This window comes from Camelus bactrianus, chromosome 10, assembly GCF_048773025.1.
Source record: "Camelus bactrianus isolate YW-2024 breed Bactrian camel chromosome 10, ASM4877302v1, whole genome shotgun sequence".
In the NCBI taxonomy this organism is placed as follows: domain Eukaryota; kingdom Metazoa; phylum Chordata; class Mammalia; order Artiodactyla; family Camelidae; genus Camelus; species Camelus bactrianus.
The window spans coordinates 8,292,164-8,318,341 of NC_133548.1; the positions used below are offsets into that span (position 1 = coordinate 8,292,164).

A 26,178-nucleotide genomic window follows, 5' to 3' on the forward strand; every position below is an offset into this window, starting at 1 on the left:
TTGGGTGCCCTTCATGCTCAAGTACAAACTGATCTAACCATCAGCTTTTTAAGCTCAATAAAATCCATGAGGGATTGACACTCAGGCTGGAAAAGGTTCTATTGATTGTGCAAACCCAAAACAGCAGTTTTCAAAGTTGTTATTCTCACACGGTCTCTTTAAACCTCTGGCCAATGACACATTTGGAAAGTCAAGAGGTGGACTGAAAATCTTAAGGGAACTCCCTGTTTGTTATGCATTTAACTGTGTCCCTTCCAGATTTCACATGCTGAAGTCTTGCCACACAGTATCTCAAAATATGAGATTACCATATTTGGAAACAGGGTGGTTACCAATATGATTAATTAAGCTGAGGTCATACTGGAGTAGGATGGGCCCCTAACCCAGTATGACTAGTGTCCTTATACAAAGGGCAAATTTGGACATAGAAGCATTCCAGGGTGAGAGCCATGTGAAAACTGGAATTATGCTGCCACAAGCCAAGGAACTACCAGAAGCCAGAAGAAGGACCTGGAACAGATCTCTCTCTAAAGTCTTCAGGGGGGCATGGCCCTACCAATAGCTTGATTTCAGGCTTCAGCCTTTGGAACTGTGAGGCAAGAAATTTCTCTCATTTAAATCACTCAGTTGGTGGAACTCTATTTATTATATGGTCACTAATATATCATTTTTCTTATTTTAAAATATCTTTTGCCAGTTTCTTATTTTTAACTATCCTCAATGTTTCCATTACTTATGGTAGTAAATTGCCTATTGTTATAGGCACGCACACACGTTCCACAGAGAGACTTTAACTCTAAGTGATCTTCCTAACTTTATTCCTTCACTGGCTATCCCATTTATTTCCTAGTATATTTCAGGCTCTTATGGGTTTGAAGATCATGAAACACCATCAGGAATATGTCTCTCTCACGAGGGCAGGTAGGATGAAGGAAGTACCATCACCACAAACCTAATTATTGTCTCTTCAGCACTAAAACTACCAACAGAAGCAGGGCAGAGGGGATCTCTGCAGTCTAGACTGGAGCTCACAATGGGTAGAAATGACCTTGCCACTCAGGAAAGGCAATGGCCCAAGATGGAAGTATCCCAGGCAAGGCTCAGCCTTACCAGTGACCAGAGGGACTCATTCTGTGTTTTGCCTTTCTCACCCACAGATCCAAAGCACACAGTTCTCCAGGGGATGGCTAGGTTTACTTACTTATCTTCCACATCCTGGATGGTGTCAGGCAGGGGCAGATTTCTGGTTTCAGGCAGGAAAAAGGCAACAAAACCAGCAATGATGGGAATGACTCCATAGATGATCCAGGGCAAGGTGGGTCGATACACCACTAGGGTCATCAAGAGGGGAGCCAGTGCTGCCCCACACCTGCTAATTATCATTTCTAATCCTGAAGCTGTTGTCCTGAAGAGTAAGTGAAAATACATAATAATCCAGGAAAAATACACACGTGTAATTTATGGTCTATTATTTTGACACTATTATTGGAAAACAATAAAATACAATTGTTACATACATGGGCTTGATGAAAAACACTTGTTTTCGAGATTTGTTCTGTGATTCTAGCTGTCTTTGTCAGGGTCAAAGTGTGTTAATACTCACTTTCATCATTTTAAACAGAATGTTGCACATTACACATATTCTGGTGAGTGGTCCAAAAGGTAAATGAGAGGATGAATTGATGTATTGTTTATCTCAGTACATGGCACAAAGTCAGCTTTTTCAATAAATCTGGTAATACTTGCTGTTAGTATATTATTATTACAAATGATTACTTATAATGAAGAGACCTTATTGTGTTTATTCTTGCAATAAGCATCAATTAGCTTGGAAAGTCCCATTTTTGGTCAAGGCAGATTATCCATAAACTCTTATACCTGAGCAGAGTGGGGATGAGTTCAGCAGAGTGGATAGAGAAACTGGTGACAGAGGCAGAAACAAAGCTGACCCCCAAACTTGCCAAAGTCACACGCAGAGTCTGCATTTCTGGGGACAGGAAAACAAGTAAGACTAAGAAATCAGGCTGAAGAAATTAGTATCCAACAAATTTAGTCAGGACTAAAGGTTATTGGTATTTTTGAAATATACTGTAGAAAATATTACAGTGGCAGACGTCATGGAGTAGTTGAGAAGCGTAGAATTAACAATATACTTGGTTAAAAAGTACATAAAATTATCTGATGTCAATGCAGCAAATCTCTCTGCATATCTGATATTTGCTGGAGATGGAGAAGAAAAGGTGCTTCTGGCAGAAATTGCTTTTAAGTATTCTTTCCAGTATTTGGTAAATCCTTATTGCAGGAAGTAGGACTCTCAAGTACACAATTACTGAGTCTCAGACTCAGTTCTCATCTTGAGGACTTGACAATTAAAGTGCTGAATTTAAGTGACGAGGCATCCTGGCATTCCTGTAAATTAGGTGGTTTTTAGAAATGCGATATTTTCATTGATAAAGCCAGGAAAAGTCCCAGGTAAACCTAAATGAGTCAGTTAACCTAGTGTAGATACAACATTGTCACAGGGCGAGGATGGCATGAGAGTAGTAAAAGGACAAGACTACTCTGTAAGTGGACCAGCTGCAGAGAAGCTAGATTTAGATCAATGTTACACACATGGAACCGAGAATTGAAACATCACTTAGGCAAAAAAAGATCAGAAATTGGGAACCACTAAAAAAAATTTCAGAGAATGAGTTTTCTGCACAGTATAAAAAGAAATGTAATTATAGCTTTATGATATTAGAAAGAATTCTATTGTAAAAGTGTAAACCTGCCTCATTCATGATATTCTGAGGAGCAGAGTCCATCAATCTGTGATGCTGTAAAGCATATTCTTGCATTGGGAGATGGTGAAGCATAGTGTTCACTAAGGTTCTCCTAATTACTACGTATCATCACTGTTTCAACTTATAAAATAATCGAACAGGGAATGGACAAGGATTTTACTCTGACAAAAGTACCCACTCGATACTCCTTCACCTCTTAAAAATGGGGTTTTTTTTTTTTTTCATTTCCTGGAAGACTCTCATAAGCAAGAGCTGTAGTCATGGTAACCTAAAAAACACCACACTCACACGTGGATACATAGAGATCGGTAAGTAGACTAGTCATCAAAGCTGGTAATGAAGAGCCCATACAGAGGGAGTGACCATATTGTGTCCTCACCTGGGTTATAATTGCAAAGCATTGCCCCTCTAAGCTTCTTTTTAAAAGTATGAATGGGCAAAGAGCAAGTGAACACATGCTGTCCTAAGGAAACTGTCTGGAATAAGTGATACCAGTTTCCAGGCACTACTAAACTGTGAGGAACATAAATATATGCCTGAGCTGCCCTTTGTTGTCCTTTAGCTCTTTTCCCAACAACTTAGTAGCAGAATTTCTCCTAAACCCTCAGATTGGTTTGGGGGAATACTTAGCATACAATTGGGACCTCTGTTTACTCCTGGCTTCAGACAAGTGTGGCCAATAAAATCCCTGAAGGTAAAGAAAAGACACTTCCTTTCCCCAAAGTACAGTCTTCTCTCACCTTGTGGCACAAACATGTTGACCAAAATGGCAAGTCCCACCAGGAACAAGAAAAGTGTCTGGGTTGGTCGACGGCCCATATATTTCAGTACTAAAAATACAAGACTTCGGACTAAAGCTGTGAGAGCTCCAAAGATTACCTGGAACAAGAAAATATTGCTCCCAAAGTGCTGTAGATTTAGAGAGATGCCATAGACTGGCACTGTGTTTGCAAATCTGTAGTGAACAAAAGAGGAAAGACACAAGCCTTAGTGCCTGGGTGCTATAGTTGATGATTATATTGATCCAGGCAGCCAATGATCAATGTTAAATAATAAACACCCAGTCTGATTTGTATATACTACATCGTAAAGGGATCATTTTAAAGTTACCATAAACAATTACATGACAATATATGAAAATGATATTCCTTCTGTGATTCTTTGCCATCCATAAGCATAGACTAGATACTGATAGGAAAACATAATCTGACCCAGTCACCATTTGGATGGTGTATAGAAGTTGAATATAGAAGAATGAAAACTGGAAATTTAAGAAGAGTTTCTTTTTTTTTTGAGGTTTCTCAGTATGCTCTGGGTTCCCCATCCCCTCCTCCATCCCAATACTGTGAATAATTTCCCTTTTCTCAACAGGTGATTGAAGCTGCAAAGAATCTATCTTGTCCCCTTGACCAGGAAGCACAGTCTCCTGGGGTCTAACATAATTCTAGGAAATTAAAGTTCATATCTGCTTTCTTGGGGCTGAGAGAAAATGCAAGAATTCAGGCAAACAAATATGTACTAACTGTAACATAGCAAATGGAATCAAAGGTAGCTAGTGGGGAGCTAAAATTTATCCAGACACTATCTAAGAATCCACTTTAATGATCTAGTACACCCAGATAGAGCTAGACCTAGACATTACAGCAGAAGAAGCCACCACCGATCACAGAAATTATAAGCAAGTATGTCCTTTCCTGACCATTATCTCTACTTTTTCTTTCCACTCAATGTGCCTAGGGTTCATTAACCTAAGTCTGTGACCTAGTGGATAGGGGAAAGGTTATAAAGTACAATGCAGTTAATCAAAGAAGCAGTCTACTAGGATATGCAAAGGAAGAGGTAATCTGTACAACTCAATAGTTAATTTCTTAAGCTTGGCAGTAGGTCTGTATTCTCCTGTTATTCCTTTTCTTTTTCATAAGTCTTCAAAAATTCAGAATTATATCTCAATTTTCTCCTTTTAACCCTACCAAATTAAGTACTTATATCATCTCAAGAGATAACGTACAAAATTTTCTACAGAAGCCCTACTGCTAAAACCTCAAGTTGGAAACAAGTGAAAGTCCACCAGTGTTGAAGCACATAAAAAAAAATTGTAGTGTATTCATCTACTGGAAACTAAAACACTAGAGAGGAGAACAAACTACTGTTACATGCAACAGAATGGATGAAACTTCATGAATGAGTATGAGGAAAGAGGGCCTGTCACAGAATCTTTTTATCATTTACATTATGTGAAGGTCAAGATGAGGCAACACTGATCTATGGTGACAAAGTTGAGAACAGTTGTTAAGTTTTATTTGACATGGGAGGGCAGGGAGAAGGGAATGAAAGTGGAGCTGTCATAGTGGTGGTAGTGGTGGTGATGGTGGTGATGGTGGTGATGGTGGTGGTTATTAATGTATGGTATATGAGTGGACCTTGTGGGGAATTCAGATTTTTCTATCTTCATCTGGATGTTGGTTGTATTTTTGCATATTGAAATATTCATTGATCTGTATATATTCATGATCTCTTCATATTACAGTTGCAAGATTTGCTTCAATTAAAATTAAAAGAAAACAATGAAAAAATTAAATGTCAAAATCTGCACTGTGATGGAAGTTCTTAACATCGGACTCCAGTGAAAAGACTGGAGTGTGACATGAAATAACTACTCCTCATTGTATAATTAGTTCAATGTGAGTCTTTTTACAATCTGTTGACTATCCCCAAACATAGCACATATTTAGTGTTTTCCTCATCTTTTTTCTCCAAATCAGTGCCCCTCTTTCGTAACACTATTATAACATTTGAAATGAATAGAATCATGGCTCCACTCTTTGAATGTTGTCATGCACTATGTGAAGCCCACCTCACAAAGAGCAGGAGACATATCCTCTTACGTAGGTTGGGTGTGCGGAACAAGTCAAACACAGTAGCTTTGGTCTGTGCTGCCTCCAGCTCCTTCTGTATGGCAGATCTCAAACCCTTCAACAACAACAAACATGTATCACTTGCCAACATAGTGCCACGTATTTCTGTGAGCACTAACACCAAACAGGATGAGAAGATGTGTTCCTTTTCTTTTGAGTACAACATATTACACATACAGTCACAGGTGAGCACGTGATATGAAGGAAGATGTAAGGAGTTAAGGGACACTCCAGGAAATTAGATAGCAATAATGGTATTTTGAAAACAAGGCCACCGATGGAGACAGGGCATCCACAAGAGTACATAGATTATAGATTCAGATCAGGAAGTGAAAGGAAGGAAGCTGCACAGTGGGCAACACTACCTTTCTATGAGACAGACATGAAAGATGAAGTAATGGAGCTTGCATTCTCATCTAGCTGCCCTTGTTAGAAAAGCAGTTTGCCTGTCTCAATAAGAAGACAGTTGTCAGTTTATGACTTCCCTCCAACCCAGTAGCCACCTTTGTTCTCCTGCTCACCTCCATGTTCAGCATAGCTTCAGCATTCTTTATTCCATTTCTTTGTGCAACTTTTTTAAGTTCCTTTAAGCTCTTATCTGGTTTGTTGGTGATAATCAGCCACCGAGCAGATTCTATCAGCCACCTGATGAAAGAATGGCACACACATGTAAGTCAACTCTCTTCTGCTTGTTTGTCATATGATTTTGATAACACATGCTTTTGTCTCCCATGTAATATCCAACATTTCACTTGTTGGGTTTGGAATAGAAATCGTGTTCTATTACACAAATATGGCAATGATCTCTCCGTACAGTACATTTAAAGGTGTACTAAATGCAAAGGATAACAAACTTTGGAGCCAAAATGACTCTCTGCTTACTCTCTAGGAGATTTTCCAAGAAGCTTATGAAGCTTAAGATTGAGAGTTCCTCACATGAATGATTTCCTTTCAAACCTTGGCATAGGATCTAGCAAATTTGTACTCCCAATATATATTTATAATATATATACTTTTAAAAAAAATAGGCTCCCCAGTTCTCAACAAAATATTAGCAAACAGAATCCAACAAAACATTAAAAAGATAATACATAATGAAGAAATTGGATTCATCCCAGGAACACAAGGATAGTTCAATATACACAAATCAGTCAATGTTACATCACAAAAGAAAACACAAAAATCACATGACCATCTCAATAGATGCAGAAAAAGTACTTGATAAAACTCAACACCAATTGTGATAAAAATTCTAACTGAAGTGGGTATAGAGGGAACTATCTCAACATAATAAAAGCTATTTATGACAAATCCACAGCCAGCATAATACTCAAAGGTGAAAAGTTTAAAGCCTCCTCACTAAAATCTGTAACAAGACAAGGATGCCCACTCTCACTGCTTCTATTCAACATACTACTGGAAGTACTAACCATAGCAGTCAGACAAGAAAAAGAAATAAAAGGTATATAAATTGGAAGAGAAGAGCTAATTGTCATTATATGGAGATGACAGATACTATAGAAAACTCTAAAGGCTCCACACAAAAATTACTGGACTGATAAAAGAATTTGGCAAGGTAGTAGGCTACAAGATTAATATATAAAAATCAGTTGCATTTCTTTACACTAACAATGAAATACCAGAAAATGAAAGTGAAAAAACAATCCCTTTTAAAACTGCATCCAAAAAATAAAAAATACATAGGAGTAAACCTGACCAAGGATGTGAAAGCCTTTATGTAGAGAACTACAAAGCATTGATAAAGGAAATTAAAGATGATTTAAAGAAATGAAGATATCCCATGCTCTTGGATTGAAAGAATTAATATTGTTAAAATGACCGTACTACCCAAAGCACACAGATTAATGCAGTCCCTACCAAATTACCCAGGATGTTTTCCACAAAACTAGAACAAATAACCCTCAAATTTATATGGAATCACAAAAGACCCAGAATTACCTAGGCAATACTGAAGAAAAAGAGTGAGGCTAGAGGAATAACCCTCCCAGACTTCAGACAATGCTACAGAGCTACAGTAATCAAAGCAGCACAATATTGGCACAAAAACAGCTACATGGATCAATGGAAAAGAACAGGGAGCCAAGAAATAAATTCACATATCTATGGTCAATTAATCTTCAACAAAGGAGGCAAGAATGGATAAAAGGCAGTCTCTTCAGCAAATGGTGTTGGGAAAGCTGGACAGTCACGTGTAAATCAATGAAGTTAGAACAGTCCCTCACATCACACACACACACAAATTCAAAATGGCTTAAGATTTAAACATAAGACAAGACACTATAAACCTCCTAGAAGAAAACATAGGCAAAACTTTTCTGACATAAATCTTAGCAATGTTCTCCTAGGGCAGTCTTCCCAGGCAATAGAAATAAAAGCAAAAATAAGCAAATGGGACTTAAATAAACTTACACTTTTACACAGCAAAGGAAACTATAAACAAAACAAAAAGACAACCTATGAACTGGGAGACAATATTTGCAAATGATGCAACTGACAAGGGCTTAATTTTCAGAATATACAAACAGCTCATACAACTCAATATCAAAAAATACAAACAACCCAATCCAAAAATGGGCAAAAGACCTAAACAAATATTTCTCCAAGAAGACATACAAATGGCCAATATTCCTAGTCTTTTGAGGAATCTCCATACTGTTTTCCATAGTGGCTGCACCAAACTGCATTCCCACCAGCAGTGTAGGAGGGTTCCCCTTTCTCCACAGCCTCTCCAGCATTTGTCATTTGTGGATTTTTGAATGATGGCCATTCTGACTGGTGTGAGGTGATACCTCATTGTAGTTTTGATTTGCATTTCTCTGATAATTAGTGATATTAAGCATTTTTTCATGTGCCTATTGATCATTTGTATGTCTTCCTTGGAGAATTGCTTGTTTAGGTCTTCTGTCCATTTTTGGATTGGGTTGTTTGGTTGTTTCTTATTAAGTCGTATGAGCTGCTTATATATTCTGGAGATCAAGCCTCTGTCGGTTTCATTTGCAAAAATTTTCTCCCATTCGGTAGGTTGTCTTTTTGTTTTACTTATGGTTTCCTTTGCTGTGCAGAAGCTTGTAAGTTTCATTAGGTCCCATTTGTTTATTCTTGCTTTTATTTCTATTGCTTGAGTAGACTGTTCAAGGAGAACATTTTTGAGATGCATGTCAGATAATGTTTTGCCTATATTTTCTTCTAGGAGGTTTATTGTATCTTGTTTTATGTTTAAGTCTTGGATCCATTCTGAGTTGATTTTTGTGTATGGTGTAAGAGAGTGTTCTAGCTTCATTGCTTTACATGCTGCTGTTCAATTTTCCCAACACCATTTGCTGAAGAGACTGTCTTTATTCCATTGTATATTCTTGCCTCCTTTGTCAAAGATTAGTTGACCAAAAGTTTGTGGGTTCATTTCTGGGCTCTCTATTCTGTTCCATTGGTCTATATGTCTGTTTTTGTACCAATACCATGCTGTCTTGTTGACTGTAGCTCTATAGTATTGTCTGAAGTCTGGGAGAGTTATTCGTCCAGCCTCTTTCTTTTTCTTCAGTAATGCTTTGGCAATTCTAGGTCTTTGATGGTTCCATATAAATTTTAATATGATTTGTTCTAGTACTGTGAAATATGTCCTGGGTAATTTGATAGGGATTGCATTAAATCTGTAGATTGCCTTGGGCAGTGTGACCATTTTAACAATATTGATTCTTCCAATCCAAGAGCATGGAATATCTTTCCATTTTTTAAAGTCTTCTTTAATTTTCTTCATCAATGGACTTATCGTATGACCCAGGAATCCCGCTTCTGGGCATATATCCAGAAGGAACCCTACTTCAGGATGACACCTGCACCCCAATGTTCGTAGCAGCACTATTTACAATAGCCAAGACATGGAGACAGCCTAAATGTCCATCAACAGATGACTGGATAAAGAAGATGTGGTATATTTATACAATGGAATACTACTCAGCCATAAAAACCGACAACATAATGCCATTTGCAGCAACATGGATGCTCCTGGAGAATGTCATTCTAAGTGAAGTAAGCCAGAAAGGGAAAGAAAAATACCATATGAGATCATTCATATGTGGAATCTAAAAAAAACAAAAACAAACAAACAAAGCATAAATACAAAACAGAAACAGACTCATAGACATAGAATACAAACTTGTGGTTGCCAAGGGGGTGGAGGATGGGAAGAGATAGACAGGATTTCAAAATTGTAGAATAGATAAACAAGATTATACTGTATAGCACAGGGAAATATACACAAAATCTTATGGTAGCTCACAGAGAAAAAAAGTGACAATGAATATATGTATGTTCATGTATAACTGAAAAATTGTGCTCTACACTGGAATTTGACACAACATTGTAAACTTATTATAAATCAGTAAAAAAAGTTTTAAAAATGGCCAATAGGCAAATGAAAAGGTGCTCAATATTACTAATTACTAGAGAAGTGCAACTCAAAAGTACAGTGAAGTATCACTTCACATCAGTCAGAATGGCCATCATGAAAAAGTCTACAAATGACAAATGCTGGAGAGGGTGTGGGGAAATGGCAACCCTCCTACACTGTTGGTGGGAATGTAGTTTGGTGCAGCCATTGGAATATGGAGATTCCTTAAAAACTAAAAAAATAGAGTTACTATATAATCTAGCAATCCCACTCCTGGAGTTATATCCAGAGGGAATTCTAATTCAAAAAGATGCATTCACACCAATGTTCATAGCAGCAGTATTTGCAATAGCCAAGACATGAAAACAACCTAAATGTCATCAATAGAAGACTCAGTAAAGAAGTTGTGATGTATACATGTACAATGGAGTACTACTCAGCCATAAAAAAGAATATAATAATGCCATTTGCTACACATGGTTGGACCTGGAGATTATCATACTAAGTGAAGTAAGCCAGAGAGAAAAATATCATTTGATATCACTCATATGTGGAATCTTTAAAAAGTGACATAAATGAACATAGTTACAAAACATAAATAGACTCACAGACATAGAAAACAAACTATGGCCACGAGGGAGCAAAGGGGATGGAATGAATAAATTTGGGAGTTCAAAATTTGCATGTACTAACTATTATATATAAAATAGATAAACAACAAGTTTCTACTATATATATAATGAAAATGAATATATGTATACATGTATGACTGAAACATTATGTTATATATTAGAAATTGACATAACATTGTAAACTGACTATACCTCAATAAACAAATTTTTAATAAAAATAAAAAAGAAGGCCCCAAATATGTAAGCTTAAAGCCCAACAAAGATTGGAAGACTTCTGCCACTACCAGCTCTGTTGGTAACTAATTACCCAAGTGAGTCACTTATTTACACCCACCTCAGATTTTTATCAATAAAATGGGGACCATGGTGTCTTCTTCTCTGTAGGGTTGTTATAGGATGGAATGACATAATGAATGAGTCTTACATGTATCACACTCCCTCTGTCTGTGAACTCATCTCACTGTATTGAATCTATAGTCATCTCTCTGTGATTGACTAAATCTGATTCTTCCTAGACTGGTTATACTTGTAAGAATGACATTATCTATACATAAACATTTGTTAAAATTATTTAAGGGAAGAGAGAGTGCTGAACATATGATGTAAATCATCTAAACTGCATGCCAGTTTTTGGTACTGGAGAAATTACACTGCTCTTTTGTCAAATTGCTCTAAGAATAAATTTGCTACATCTTCCTATTATCCAATTTCATCTACAACAATGAAAGTCACAGAAAATTTTACCATGACCTGGTTCACTCAAATTCAAAAAAAAAAAGAATTAAAGGCATTTCTTTTTAAATGTTTTAGTCTATATTTTACATTAAGGAGAGTAAAATTGGGATAACTCTACGACCAGTATAGTGAGTTAATCTTATGAAGGAAGACAGCAGAAAATATTTAGAACTCCCCAGCAGAAAGATCATTGTTATCCCCTGTTCTGTTTTGCAAATTGCACAGAATGAACAGATGATAGTCATAGGTTCTAGGTTCAAACAATAAAAGAGGGCCTAGGGAATAAGAAATCAATACATCCAGATACAATCTGCATTTTCATCCCAGGACCCCATAAGACAGAGTGAGAGAGAAGGCTCATACCTTGAGGAGATAAAGAAGACAAAGAAAGGTATAGACACCACCAGCTGCAGAGTACGCCACTCTTGAAAAACAAAAGCCAGTCCTCCCAGGACTATCTGTCCCATACTAGTGGCACAGGTTACCAGTGTTATTACCATGGCTTTAGACTGGGATCTTGTCCACTCCACAACTGAAAGAAAATCCAGTTGGGATATTAATGTCAGATAAATGTGAAATTTGAAGGTCAAATTCAAGACTTGGAAAATGGAGATCAAAACTGTTGACTTACTGAGTGTACTGGTATTTATTAAGATGACCACAGTAGAACAACCTGACCAAAAGTGTAGTGAGCAGAAAGTGAGGAAGGTGGGAGCAAAACTGCACAGGTCCCAGAGATGGCAAGCTGGAGCAAACACCATCTGAGAACCAACCTCCTCCCAAACCTAAGAAACAGAGAAGCAAATTAGATTATTGGAGAAATGACAATTTGTGGTAAAAACAAAAGACTACTCTGAAATTTAGAGAATTTTTTAAAATATTTTTATTGAGTTATAATCATTTTACAATGTTGTGTCAAATTCCAGTGTAGAGCACAATTTTTCAGTTATACATGAACATAGAGAATGTTTTAACAAGTGATTCTTTGTACCTGAAACTTGAAAAATCAAGAGCTAAATCAACAACAGAAATCTGAAAGTAACACTCCTTGTCTATAATATACACTAACAATACCAAAAAATTTTATTCTCCAATTGTCAGGAGGCATCTGACACCAAGAGATATCATATAAAAGAAACTACAATGTTGGAAATTGTAATATACTAGAAGCACCCATTATACTTGTACATGTATTTAGCAAAGTAGAGAGTCTGTATAATGTCTAGAATATAAGAGAGCTAGAAGTATACTTGAATCTCTAGGACTAGACAGGTTAAAACTCAACTGATGCAAAAGATCAATGGAGCAATGCACTAAAGTTTTTGAAGGTTTATGTAAGGACCAGTCTTTGTTGAATCTGGATTTATAAGGCTCAAGCAATATGTTTCATCTAGAACAGAGTATAAGAGCACCACAACTCTGGAAAATGAACAAGACGGTGGAGTAAAGGACGTGGAGCTCACCTCTCCCCATGAGCAGATAAAAAATACATTTACATATGGAACAATTCTCACTAAAACTAACTGGAAAATGGCGGATTGACTTCTGTAAACCAAGGATGTAAGAAAGATACACATGTAAACAGGTAGGAAGGGAAGAAACTCTATTAGGTCAGGACCTGTGCTCATCGGGAAGACTCAGAGGAAAAGGGAGATTATATGGGTGGACACGTCACCTGGGGAATGAGAAGGTCAGGTTACAGATTGCATGTCCAAATCCGGGGGCCTACTGGAGGAGACAATCCCCCTTGGCTGGTTGGAGGACTACTGGGAATAATTGAAGAGCTTTGGAGAGTCTGGACTCAGCTTTTGAGGAACACACATGAACTTGCTAGCCCCGAAGGCAGGGCATAGAAAGTTCTGCCCTAGCAGCTGCAAGGTTTCCCACTACCACCTTGCAGTGCATCACACCCATAACCAAGCAAACTCTCTGGCCCCACTCAATTCCACACCTCAGTGCTGCATTGGATCTGTGGTACCCACAACCAGAAAAACTGTGGGACACAGAGGCAACCTAGTTCTGGGGTGGAACCTGGGTAGGGTGGCAGCAGCTATTGTTGACACAGCCAAGCAACATCTCAGAAACCACCCAGATCTCTGACAACAGCTGCTTCTCCATAGATAACCACCCAATATATGCTGAGTCCTCATGGGCCACTGCCAATCCTATGGAGCAGTTCCACGATAAGGTAAGAGTAGTGGAAGCATGCAGAAGCGATTGGCTGTGAGAAACAAAGGGTACATGCACCTGAGCCTGTGTCTGACTGTAGCCATGGATGCCAAACAGCAGCACATCAAACCTTTGTCTGCACAAGAGCCCTTGTCAGTACACAGGCCCCATTGCCTCATCACACCTTTCCTCTGGAGAAAAGGTCCCAGGGCAAAGGGAGAGGAAAAAAAAAAAGGACAAATCCAGCATGTGTCCAAGTCTCAGAGCTTCTGTTACAATATTTTAAGATTATATCCCAACCCTGACAGGGCAATTATAGCCACTGAGCACAGAGGAAGTCCCATCTTACACTAGGTGCTGGATCTAGTCCCTCCATCTCCAGTCCCACCTCCTACCAAGGTGATAGCTGAAGGCACAACATAAGGAAAGATGTGATGTGTGTCCAGGTATATCTAGCTCTCATACAAAGGCATAGGCACACACAGTCTATACAGGAAAGCTCCCACATAACAACACCCTTTCCCAGTAGGTAACTCTTTCATCTAAATTCATAGAGGCAGTTAAGATGTTCAGAGAACTCAAGAGGAGTATAGATGCACAGAATAAAGTTTTTAGCAAACAGTTGGAAAATATAAAGAATACTCAAACAGAGTTGATGAATAAAATCACTGAAATGAATAATACACAAGAAGGAATCAAGAATAGACTAAATGAGGCAGAACGGATCAGTGAGCTAGAAGACAGATTAGTGGAAATCACTACTTCATAACAGAAAAAAGAATAAAAAGGAATGAGGATAGTTTAAGAGAACTCTGGGACAACATGAAGTGCTCTAATATTCTCATTATAGGGGTCTCAGAAAGAGAAGAAAAAGAGAAAGGACCTGAGAAAATTTTTGGAGAGATAATAACCAAAAACATCCCCAACTTGGGAAAGGAAACAGTCATCCAAGTCCTAGAAGTGCAGAGAGTACCACACAGGATCACCCCAAAGAGGAACACACCAAGGCACATAGCCATCAAATTGACAACAATTAAGGATAAGGAGAAAATATTAAAATTAGCAAGAGAAAAGCAACATATAACATACAAGGGACTCCTATAAGGTTATCAGCTGATTTTTCAGCAGAAACTCTACAGGCCAGAAGGGAGTGGCACGATATATTTAAAGTGATGCAAGGGGAAACTTAACAACCAAGAATCCTCTATCCAGCAAGGCTCTCGTATAGTCTTGATGGAGAAACCAAAAGTGTCACAGTTAAACAAAAGCTAAAAGATTTCAGCACCACCAAATCAGCTCCATAACAAATGTTAAAGGAACTTCTCTAGTCATCAAACCATAAGAAAAGAGAACAAAAAGAAGAGGAAAAAAAAACCTACAAAAGATTGCTTTGGCTGTTCAGAGTCTTTTGTGGTTCCTTATAAATTTTGGAGTTATTTGCTCTAGTTCTGTGAGGAATGTCGTGAGTATTTTGTTGGGGGTTGTGTTGGATCTGTGGCCATTTTGATGGTGTTGATTCTTCCAATCCAAGAGCACAAGAAATCTTTGCATTTCTTTGTGTCATTTCAGTTTTCAGAGTATAGGTAACCTCCTTGGTTAAGTTTATTTTTAGGTGTTTTGATGTAATGGAAATGTCACTGCCAGTTATAAAATTCTGGCTTTTGAAGTGAAAAAAAAAAGTGAATTAAGGGCCACAAATGGCAAAATATTCTTCATTTTTATGGGTGAGTTGTATCTCATTACATATATATATGCTGCATCTCCATTATCTATTGAACTATTGATGTGCACTTAGGATGCTTCCATATCCTGGCAATTATAAATAATGTTGCTGTTGATAGTATTGTGTATGTATCTTTTTCAGTTAATTCTTATTTTGTGGTTGACTTTATTTCTTTGATAGCTATGTAAGTTTAAAAAGCTAAAGCTCTGAACGTTCTTAGAAAAAATGAACAGTACATACATATAAATTTAAAAATATACGTGCAGTAAAAAAAATGACCTATAAAGCCATGAAAGACATAGAAGAAACTTAAAAGACATATTACTAAATGAAAAAAGCCAGTCTGAAAAGGTTACAAACTATGATTCCAGCCAAATGACATTCTGGAAAAGGCACAGCTACAGAAACAATTAAAAGATTGTGTTTTCCAGGTGTCTGGGGAGAGGGAGGGAGGGATGGAGGAATGAACAGATGGAGCACAGGGGATTTTTAGGGCAATGAAATTATTCTGTATGATAATATAGTGATGGCTATATGTCATTATGCATTTGTCAAAGCCCATAGAATGTACAACATCAAGAGTGAACCCTAATGTAAACTATGGACTTTGGTTGATAATCATGTGCCCATGTGGTTTCATCAATTGTACCAAATATGCTGCATTGATGAGGGATGTTGAGGGTAGAAGAGTATATATGTGTAGGTGGGGAGGGCTATGTGTAAACTCTTTGTGTTTCTGCTCAATTCTGTTGTGAATCTGAAACTGCTCTAAAAGAATAAAGTCTAGGAGAAAAATTTTGAGATGTATGTCAGACAATGTTTTGCCTATATTTTCTTCTAGGAGGTTTATTGTATCTTGTCTTATGTTTAAGTCTTTGATCCATTTTGAGTTGATTTTTGTGTATGGTGTAAGAGAGTGTTCTAGCTTCATTGCTTTACATGCTGCTGTTCAATTTTCCCAACACCATTTGCTGAAGAGACTGTCTTTATTCCATTGTATATTCTTGCCTCCTTTGTCAAAGATTAGTTGACCAAAAGTTTGTGGGTTCATTTCTGGGCTCTCTATTCTGTTCCATTGGTCTATATGTCTGTTTTTGTACCAATACCATGCTGTCTTGTTGACTGTAGCTCTATAGTATTGTCTGAAGTCTGGGAGAGTTATTCGTCCAGCCTCTTTCTTTTTCTTCAGTAATGCTTTGGCAATTCTAGGTCTTTGATGGTTCCATATAAATTTTAATATGATTTGTTCTAGTACTGTGAAATATGTCCTGGGTAATTTGATAGGGATTGCATTAAATCTGTAGATTGCCTTGGGCAGTGTGACCATTTTAACAATATTGATTCTTCCAATCCAAGAGTATGGGATATCTTTCCATTTTTTAAAGTCTTCTTTAATTTCCTTCATCAATGGTTTATAGTTTTCTGTGTATATTTCTTTCACTTCCTTGGTTAGATTTATTCCTAGGTATTTTTTTACTTTGAGTGCTATTTTAAAGGGGATTGTTTCTTTACTTTCATTAAAAAATTAATAGAGGCAGAGAAAATTAAGCAAATGAAAAGGCAGAGGAACTACTCTACTTGAAAGGTCAAGAGAAAACCTCTGAAAAAAATAATGAAACAAAAACAAGATAAGGAATTCAAAACATTGATGATAAAAACATTATCTGAATTACAGAAAAGAATTGATCTAAACAGTGAACAATTTAATGAGAAACCAGAAAATATTGTTAAAAGACCCAATCAGAAATAAACAATTCAATAGCTAAAATTAGAAAACACACTAGAAGGAATGAATACAAAACTAAGTGATATAGAACACTGCATAAGTGATGTGGAAAACAGGATTATGGAAATCACTGAATTAAAACAGCAGAAGGAAAAGAAATTTTCAAAATGAAACAATTTAAGAGATCTCTGAGACAACACTAATTTGCATAATAAGGGTCCTAGAAAAAAAGAGAAAGAGAGAGAGAAGGGGAACAAAAATGTATTTGAGGAAATTATAGCTGAAAACTTCCCAAACCTAAAGAAGGAAATAGATATCCAAGTACAGGAAGCACAGGGGATCCCAAACAAGATGAATCCAAACAGACTCACACCAAGACATATTATACTTACAGTGGCAAAAATGAAAGATAAGGAGAAAATTCTAAAGAAGCAAGAGAAAAATAGTCATACACAGGGAAATCCCCATAAGCCTAGAAAATTTTTCTACTTCAGAAACATTGCAGATCAGAAAACACTGGTATGATATATTCAAAGTGCTGAAAGGGAAAAACCTGAAACCTAGGATACTCTACCCAGCAAGATTATTATTTAGAATGGAAGGAGAGTTAAAGAAATCCTCCGACAAGCAAAAAACTTAAGAATTCATCAATACTAAAACTACACTAATAGAAATGTTGAAGGGTCTTCTCTAAGTGAAAAAGAAGGAAGAACCTATAGAAAAGGTAAAACAATACTAGGAAAGGTAAATATACATTAAGGACTTAAGATCAACCACATAAATAAGCCAGTATGTAGATTATAAGATGAAAAGAAACTGTAAAAGCAACTATAAATAAAATAAATAATTAAAGAATAAACATGAATATTTAAAACATGACATCAAAAACACAAAATGTGGGGGAGGGGAATAAAAAAAGTAGATCCTTTAGAATGTGTTTAAACTTAAATGACTATCAGTTTAAAACAAGTAGATATAATTATTCATCTACATATATGAACCCCATGGTGACAAATCAAAAACCTGTAACAAATATGCAAAAATTGAAAGAAAGGAACAAAAGGCTGCTACTAAAGAGAATCATCAAAAAATAAGGGAAGGAAAAAAAATAAGAAATGAACAAGGAAGAACTATAGAAACAAGCAGAAAACAATTAATTAAATAGCAATAAATATCTACCCGCCATAATTACTTTAATTGTCAATGCACTAAATGCTCTGATCAAAAGATATATGTCAGGGCAGAAGACCTAAACAAGCAATTCTCCAAGGAAGACATACAAATGATCAAAAAGCACATGAAAAAATGCTCAATATCACTAATTATCAGAGAAATGCAAATCAAAACTACAATGAGGTATAACCTCACTCCAGTCAGAATGGCCGTCATTCAAAAATCCACAAATGACAAATGCTGGAGAGGCTGTGGAGAAAGGGGAACCCTCCTACACTGCTGGTGGGAATGCAGTTTGGTGCAGCCACTATGGAAAACAGTATGGAGATTCCTCAAAAGACTAGGAATAGACTTACCATATGACCCAGGAATCCCACTCCTGAGCTTGTATCCAGAAGGAAATCTACTTCAGGATGACACCTGTACCCCAATGTTCATAGCAGCACTATTTACAATAGCCAAAACATGGAAACAGCCTAAATGTCCATCAACAGGTGACTGGATATAGAAGATGTGGTATATTTATAAAATGGAATACTACTCAGCCATAAAAACCGACAACATAATGCCATTTGCAGCAACATGGATGCTCCTGGAGAATGTCATTCTAAGTGAAGTAAGCCAGAAAGAGAAAGAAAAATACCATATGAGATCGCTCATATGTGGAATCTAAAAAACAAAAACAAAAACAAACAAACAAACAAAAACAAAGCGTAAATACAGGACAGAAATAGACTCACAGACAGAGAATACAGACTTGTGGTTACCAGGGTGGTGGAGGGTGGGAAGGGATAGACTGGGATTTCAAAATTGTAGAATAGATAAACAAGATTACACTGTATAGCACAGGGAAATAAACGCAAAATGTTATGATAACTCACAGAGAAAAAAATGTGACAATGAGTGTGTATATGTCCATGAATGACTGAAAAATTGTGCTGAACACTGGAATTTGACACAACATTGTAAAATGATTATAAATCAATAAAAAATGTTTAAAAAAAAAAGATATATGTCAGCTGACTGTATTTTAAAAAGACCCTTCAAAATTCTGCCTGCAAGAGACTCACTTCAGGGCTAAAGACACACAAAGACTGAAAATGAGAAAACAGAAAAAGATATTTCATGTAAACAGAAACAACAGAAAATAGAGGTAGCAAAATTCATAGCAGACAAAATAGACTTTAAAACAAAAGTATAAAGACAAAGAAGGGCATTATATAAAAATAGAGGGATCAGTACAAGAAGAGGATATTATAAACATATATGTGCCGAACATAGGTGCATCTAAAAACATGAAGCAAATAATAAGATACAAGGAGAAATTGACAATAACAAAATAATAGTGACTTTAACACCCAACTTGCATCAATAGATAGAACATCCAGACAGGAAATATGTAGAATCTAAAAAACTGACATAGATGAACTGATTTACAAAACATAAATAGGCTGACAGACATAGAAAACAAACATGGTTACAAAAGGGGAAAAGAGGGGGAGGGATAAACTAAGAGTTTGGTATTAATATATACACACTACTATATACAAAATAGATAAAACAAAGACCTACTGTATGGAACAGGGAACTATATTCATTATCTTGTAATAACCTATAATGGGAAAGAATCTGAAAACAAATGTGTATATATCTATAATCACATCACTTTGCTGTACACCTGAAACTAACACTGTAAATCAACTATACTTCAATGAAAAATAAGTAAGTAAATTAGCAAAAACTGGTTTAAATATCTAAATGTAAAACATGAAACCATAAAACTCCTGGAAGAGAAAATTAGGCAAAACACACTTTGACATAAATCATTGCAATATTCTCTTGGATCAGCCTCCCAAGGCAAAGAATTGAAAGCAAATATAAAGAAATGGGAACTAATTAAACTGTAAAGCTTTTGCACAACAATGAAAATCATCAAAATGAAAAGACATCTACTGAACTGGAGAAGATATATTTGCAAATGATACAAAAAATAAGGGATTAGTATCACAGTAGGATAACCTAGAAGAAATGGATAAACTCCTAGAAACATACAATCACCCAAAACTGAATCATAAAGAAATAGAAAATCTGAACAGACCAATAATGATTGAGGAGACTCAATCAGTAATCATACACACACCCTCAAAAAGGCTTATTATCAAAAATATATTAATAGCTCATATAATTCAATATCAAAAACAAACAGCTCAATTAAAAAATGGACAAAGACCTGAAGAGACACTTATCCAGAGGACATACAGATTGCTAACAGGCACATAAAAAGATGTCCAACACTGCTAAGCATCAGACAAATGCAAATAAAAACCAAAATGAAATACCATCTCACACCAGTCAAAATGGCTATCATCAAAAAGACCACAAACAAATGATGGTGACAATGAACCAAAAAGTGAACGTTTATGCAACATTTGTGGGAATGCAAATTGGTGAGGCCACTATGGAAAACAGTATAGAGATTCCTCCAAAAACTAAAAATAGAATTACCATGTGATCCAGCAATTCTACTCTTGGGTACATACCCAAAGAAAACAAAAACACTAATTCAAAAAGATACATGCAGCAAAGTTTACAGAAGTATTATTTACAATAGCCAAGATATGGAAGCAACCTAAGTGCTCATCAACACATGAATGGATAAAGATGTGGTATATATGTGGAATATAATTCAGCCATAAAAATGAATGAAATTTTGGCATTTGTACAATGTGGATGGACTTGGGAATTGGGGTGGGTATTTTACTTAGTGAAATAAATCAGGCAAGAGACAGTATCACCTACATGTGGAAACTAAACAAATAAAACAATCGAATGTATATGACAAAACAGACTCAGAGATATAGAAAACAAACTGCTAGTTATCAGGGGAAATAGGGAAAGGGGAGCAGCAGACAGGGGTATGGGATTAAGAGATACAAACTATTATGTATAAAATAGCTGAGCAACAAGGAAATGTTGTTCAGCACAAAGAAATACAGCCATTATTTTCTAATAACTTTAAATGGAGTATGATCTTTAAGAGATTAATTAATTAATCTTGAATCACTATACAGCACACTGCAAATTAATATAATCTTGTAAATCAACTATATTTAAATTTTTTAAAAAGCACCAAGATGTCAAATGGATGAATTCTATCTAACATTTAAGGAAGAATTAGCACAAATTCTTCTCAAACACTTCTGAAAAATTGAAGAGGAAGGTACAATCTCAAACTCATTTTAGAAGGCCACCAAATTACTGATATCAAAATCAGATAAGGACATTACAAGAAAACTGCAGATCTACATCTTTGCTGAAGATAGATGCAAATAATTCTCAACATAATATAAGCAAACCAAAGTCAACAGTACATTAAAGGGATCATACACCATGATCAAGTGGGATTCATCCATAGGATATAAGGATAGTTTGACATGTGCAAATCAATAAATGTGATACACCACATTAATAGGGTGAAAGACAAAAATAATAGGACCTCCTCAACAGATGCTGAAAAACCAATTTGACAAAACACAGCATCCTTCATGACAAAAATCCTCAATTATTATAGAATGAAAGTAGCTCACCATAATAAGGCCATATATAGACAAGCCCTCAGCTAACATCATTCAACAATGACAGTGAAAGATTTTACTCTAAATTCAGAAAAAAACAAGGGTGCCCCTCAAACCACTCCTTTCAACATAATACTGGAAGTCCTAGTCAGACTAATCAGGCAAGATAAAAGGAATCCAAATTGGAAATGAAGGATTAAATTGTCTTTGCAGATGCTATGATCTTATGCATAGAAAATCCTAAAGACTCAACCAAAAATCTACAGAAATAATCTACAAATCTGTTAGAAATTATCTATAAATACAGTAAAGTTGTAGGATACAAATCAATATACAGAAAACAACTGCATTTCTATACATGAACAATGAAATATTTGGGGGGAAAACTAATAAAGGAAACAATTTCACTCATAATAGAATCAAAAACAATAAAATACTTAAGTATAAATTTAACCAAGGAGGTGATAGATCTGGATACTGGAAATAATGCTTTGATGAAAGAAGTTGAATAATGTACAAAAAAAATGGAAAAAGAGGAGGAGGGTATAGCTCAAGTGGTAGTGGTAGAGTGCATGCTTAGCATGAATGAGGTCCTGGGTTCAATTCCCAATACCTCTTCTATAAATACATACATACATACATACATACATACATACCTAATTACCTCCTCCCCACCAAAAAATGGAAAGAGAACCCATGCTTATGGATCGGAAAAGTTAGTATTGTTAAAATGACCATGCTATGCAAAGCCATCCATAAATTATATGATATCCCTGTTAAAATTCCAATGGCATTTTTCACAGAAATAGAAAAAACTATCCTAAAATTTATCTGACATCACAAATAATCCCCAAAAGCCAAAGCAATCCTGACAAAGAACCAAGATAGGAGCATCACATTTTCTGATTTCAAACTATATTATAAAACAGTAGTGATCAAAACAGTATGGTAGTGACATAAAAAATAGACACATAAACCAAAAGAACAGAAACAAGATTCCAGAAACTAGTGCTTCATATATCATATTTGATAAAGGAACCAATAATACTTAAAGGGGAAAAGACAGTCCCCTCAATAATGATGTTGGGAAAATGAGATGATAACATGTAGAAGAATGAGATTTGACCCCTATTTACACTATTTAAAAATTCACTCAGAACTGATTAAAGACTTAAATTAGACCTGAAACAGTAAAACTTCTAGGGAAAATATAGGCAAATAGCTCCCTGACACTGCTTTATTTTTTAATATAATAACAACCCAAATTAGCATAAGGGTATATCTCATTGTGGTTTTGAATCGTATTTCCCTGTTGATTAATGATGTTAAGCATCTTTTCATATACTTGTTGACTATTTCTATGACTTCTATGGAGAAATACCTATTGAGCTTCTGTGCCATTTTTGAGCCAGATTATTGGTTGTTTTTCTATTAGGTGTAGTAGTTCCCCTGTATAATTGGATATTAACTCTATCAAATATGAGGCTAGCAAATATTTTTCCCATTTGGTATGCTTCCATTTCATTTTGTTGATAATTTCGTTTGCTGTGCAGAAGCATTATGGACTGACATAATCTCATTTGTCTATTTTTGCTTTCATTACCTGTGCCTTATTGTCAAGGTCAATGTCCAGAAGCTTTATACCTATGTTTGGTTCAAAGTCTTTAGCTTAGCTATCATTCTCCCTTTTCTTCACCAAATTTTCAACTCTTATGTTCTGTCATACCTCTTTTCCACATTAAGAAATTTAAAACATTTATCACTTTCTGCCCCCCTAAACTGATCAATCAGCATTTTATTGTGAATCACCATAAAGAGCTCAGTCTGAAAACTGGTCAATATGAGCACTCTAACCCTGAAATATTTTACAAATTGAACTCAGAGTGATACATTGAGTTCACAATTTTCAACTGAAAGATTAAATGATGCTAGGTTTATAGATGGTAAGGGATACTTTAAGTCTTCCAATTCTTCTCTGAAAGACTTAAATGTGTGGCTGCTATGGCTGTCTCTTGCTTCAGGATGGGTATAGTCAGGCAAGGATAACCCAAACATCTCACATCACAGATTATGACGCCTGAGGTCTATAGATTAATTACCTTATATGTTTGCAAGTATTACCACTGAAGAGCCTTTTTTCACAAGATCAGAGGTCCAGATTATAATCACAATTATTTCTTAATACAATATAGTGCCATCTCACAACGCACCCAGGTTTTATGAAAATACCTACTAATTACAGTGGGGCATGCTCGATAACATAATGATCAATCTGGGAATACAGAAGAATTTAATCAGAGTCCAGGAGTCACTTAACACAGAAACCATGGCAAAGGCCTACAGTGCTGTTCACCATATCCATGTCTTTTGAACAGGCTGAATCTCCTGTCTTGAACAACCCTCCCCCACTTCCCATAGGTAATTCCTTCTCATCTTGCTAAATTAAGAATCATGATACTTCACCTCTAAATACTGCTCTGAAATGCCACCCATATCTTATGGAAATGTCATTTCTGTGTCCAAGACAGAGAGCTGTGTGACAACAAAATTGCATTGATCACAATAAGTTTAATTCTACATTTCCATCTATAGCTCCCTGGGAACCAAGGCAACCCAAAACAGAATAAATTGCATATTGAAACTCAATAAAGACTTCTTTATTAAACAATTAATCATAAACTGTGAAAACACCACAGAGGAAGGACAGCAGTGATCTGGAGACACTCACCTGTCTGAGAGATGGCCATACACGAAGCCTCCCACCAGCATTCCAACCATGAATAGGAACTGAACCACTGGTTTCTGTGACTGATAATTACATACTAGGTCCCACTGGAAGAGAAGGAAACCAGCACAACGGAGATTCACACCATCTTATGTGTTCACTCACTCCAGTAACCCTTAGGGAGCACACTCTCTGGCTTCTATTACTAGATATATTCATCTATATCATTCAAGTCTTAGCTTAAGCATGGCTTTCTCTAGAAATCTTCAACTAAATTTTCTAAGTTATATTAGAGCCGAACTTTATATTCACTTAGAACTGCATACTTCAGTCATTCTCAATCTTTGCCCCACATTGAAAATATTGAGGTTGATTTTTTATACTGATGCCTGGATTTCACACTTAGAGTGGAATACCTGATAGGTTTCTCTATCAAGTAGCCAGGGCATGAAGTTTGGTATTAATTAATACAGTATTTCCAATTTGCAACTAGGCTGATAACAAGTGACTAAGAATAATTTTTCACACATTATATCAAGTCCTTATTTGTCTAATCATCAGCCTTCATCTTACATTGAACGGTTTGTGATAGTAAATTTCATGTCTCACTGGCTGATTCCACTGTCCTCTACTGTCATGTAATTACTTGGCAATTAAAAAGAAAAGCAATCACTTTTTGCTGAAACAATGAAAGAAAGATGGCTATGCAATCTACACAGTAACTGAAGACTTGAACCTTGTTTGTTTTATGTTATTCTAAACACCCAGACCATGTACTTACAAAAGGTAAATGGGGCATTTACCTCAGTCACTATGGTAGAGTGGAAAGAGCTTTGATCATACACCCAGCCATCCACACAGGGCTCTGTGTCCAGGTGAGTCATGTTGGGGAGGGTCCCATTCAGGTGAAGGAGCTGCCACTGGGGAAGAAGGAAGCAATGACATTTTTCTGGCTTCAAGTTTGAATCCAATGGGATGGAGATTCTTAGGAAGACATCAGGGCTGAGTATCCCAGTGCCATTATCAGAGACAGTGTCATTATCCAAGATGTGGACCCAGCAGCGATGACCAGGAATGGCTGCAGTGAAATTCTCCAACAGCACCTGACAGACTCCAAGCATCAAAAAGGGAAAAAATAAAGCCATCTGAAGGATCTGAAATTTTCCCAGGCCACCAACTTTATCCAGGAGCTCCTCAAAGGCCATTGTGAACAGGTGATCCTCAAGAGGAGGCACAATGACTTTATAAGTTCAAAGGGAGGAAAAAATGTTTCCTTTCATTAATTCACATTAATTCTATGTGACCTCACACCACTTTCCATAAATGGGTCCCACCCACCTCACTATTGAAACAGAACAGTGGGAGCAGTTCCCAAGTCCTTTTGGAATCAGGAGATACTATTTTTTAGTAAAGTCATAGAGAAAATTATTTACCAAAGATACTTCTAGCTCTTGCCAATGAAATCTTTTAAAGGTTTACTCTCTGAATGTGCTTGTCTTCAGTGATTCTGCAAAATCAGCATTGAACTTTGGCAAGTACATGAATCTCTAAATAATCTAAAATAAGCCTCCTACACAGTCTTCAGTCATTCCCAGAAAATGGAATTTGAGA

General features: G+C 36.3%; 1 pseudogene; it reads right to left on the minus strand.

Moving 5' to 3' along the window:
• Positions 1–1,197: 1,197 nt before the first annotated feature.
• LOC105070193 (solute carrier family 22 member 10-like) lies at positions 1,198–25,860 on the minus strand (annotated as a pseudogene).
• Positions 25,861–26,178: the final 318 nt, after the last annotated feature.